Here is a 2500-nt window from a genome sequence, read left to right as displayed (position 1 = left end):
CAAGGGAGAAACGAGTGAGTACAACTTATTTTTGTATATCATGGACTGAAACACCGACACACACACGCACCCAAGACACACCTGTACACAGACACACCTACATACGCAGTCATGCAGCATGCACACACACACACACACACACACACACACACACACACACACACACACCTACACATGCACACACACACACACACACACACACACACACACACACACACACAGTGAAACTATACTATTAGCTGGATGAAGTTGAAAATCATCATTGTTGAAATGCTTGCTTGCAAACTACCAGAGCAGTAGTGCAGTCTATCTTCCAAAAAACTTCACGCTTTCAGCCTATTCAGCTCTCATTTCACTTTATGGCCTTAATCATTATGTTCTGCATGAGAGCCATTACTTACCCTTATTTTATTTTTTATTATTTTATTTTATTCCTTCTAATGAACCCATGACAGCAGAGATACAGCAGAAATGTTCAGTGCACAATATAAGCTATGAATCCCATACTGTGATGAGTGTAAGGACCTGAAATGGCTTTTTTGTTTTGGTATTATTTGTACAATACTTGATTACACACTCCATAGTTTAGTCTAGGCATGACTTAAGAATATGGTTTATTTTAAATTACAATGTGTAAAGCTAAAGCATATTCTGTACATATGTAAGAAATAACATGGTAAATAAAATGAGACCCTTAGGAAAAGAACAGAAAGAGCAGAGGTGTGTGTGTGTGTGTGTGTGTGTGTGTGTGTGTGTGTGTGTGTGTGTGTGTGTGTGTGTGTGTATGTGTTGCAGAGACAACTTGGGGATGATGGGATCGGGAGTGACAGGGTGAGAACGACATGATCGCTGACAGGAGAAGTGGGGTTAGGGTGACACAGTCCAGTTCACGTCCCTTGTCCTCTTAGATACTTTCACCTCTCAGACTGGGGCGTGGACCTTGAGGGTCAGATCAAACACGGTGAAACACATGTGTGTGTGTGTGTGTGTGTGTGTGTGTGTATGTGTGTGTGTATGTTTGTGTGAGAACGTACGTGCGTGCGTGCATGTGTGTGTGTGTGTGTGTGAAACCCTTCAGTGATGTGAAATGTCTGCCTCTGCGGTTCAACTCAGGGAAGAAGGCTCCAACAGAAGGAAGACCAATGCCTGGATTCCCAGGGACACCAAACACAGGATCACCCTGCTTGAGAACACAATGCAGTGGGAGTGACGAAAGTGTGGTGTGACAAGACGCTAAGTAGGACATATAACATAGTACATAAGCTATATATATATATATATATATATATATATATATATATATATATATATATATATATATATATATATATATATATATATATACCACACACACACACAATCTATACATTACCATACAATATATCTCTCATATATGTACTGTATGTATGTGTGTGTGTGTGTGTGTGTGTGTGTGTTATGTATGTAAAAATATAGCATGCGCTGGAGGTGTGAGAGGAGCAGTGGTAGCATTACCGCTACAACAATCCTTGACCTATAGGTCCCATTACTTTGGTCTGCAAAGTCTGTAATGCTTTAGATAAAAGCATCTGCCAAATATTAGTCATCTATAACTCCTTACACACTCCCACTAACATGCTAAAATTAGCTGTAAAACCAACAGAATGTCCACATACTGTAAGCGGACAGTTAAATATATGCTACTATTCGGCCACCTATACAATTTTAGCTATAGCCATTTTAAACCACACAACTCATCCTTCCTGAAAAGACACTGGTCCACACAACAGTGAGCCATATCTTTGCAGCCAAAGAGGTAAACATGTCTGTGATTGGACTGACCTCTATAAACTCACACTGACCTGCTGAATGCCCTTAATTAATTAAAGTTATCAATCTGGGCATTCTGTCCTCTCCCAACGTTAGTTTATGAGGATGTTATACTGTAGGTCTCTGTAATCCAATAATGACTGGTGTTTGTTTATTTTACAGACTTAATTAGCCGTTTAATTGGGATGTAAATATCTGTGTTTCTGTGAAATTCTTGTAAATTTGTGTGTGTGTGTGTGTTTGTGTGTGTGTGTGTATGGGGGGGGGGGGGGTATTTCCATCAATAACTCAGCAAATGAGTGCTATTTAAAAAGAAAGAGCTTAAAATGAGGCTTAGAACCATCTTTGGTACTGGAGTACCTTTCCTTACTGTAGGTGAATGATCCTTTGTTCTACAAGCTGATTGGGCATTTTTTGCTTTAACTTGAACTTTTTACTTTAGCTAAAATGAAAGGTTTTATTTGATCCCATCATCGATAGTACAAGCAATGATGATCTTTAACGATGTGCCAAATACTGACCCTTGTGTTACATAAGAAATTAAATGATATCTTTCAAGCCTTTTTGTCTCTCGTTTGTCTCTCTATCTATTAGTTGGTCAACATGCATTTTAAATAAATCTTATCAACTTTGAGCACAAATCTATAATGTCTGTCATAATAGTGGTGATGTGCATATACTCAAACATAGT

At 38.8% G+C, this 2500-nt stretch overlaps 1 protein-coding gene across 1 annotated transcript in view; it reads right to left on the bottom strand.

Annotated features, from left to right (window-relative positions):
• The window catches only part of LOC125284363 (histone-lysine N-methyltransferase SMYD3-like), a 188086-nt gene that overhangs the window by 4908 nt on the left and 180678 nt on the right, over positions 1 to 2500 (bottom strand). The window lies entirely within an intron of this gene.

Source organism: Alosa alosa, chromosome 19 (assembly GCF_017589495.1).
Source record: "Alosa alosa isolate M-15738 ecotype Scorff River chromosome 19, AALO_Geno_1.1, whole genome shotgun sequence".
Lineage (NCBI taxonomy): Eukaryota > Metazoa > Chordata > Actinopteri > Clupeiformes > Clupeidae > Alosa > Alosa alosa.
This window is presented reverse-complemented; position numbering and strand designations above follow the sequence as displayed.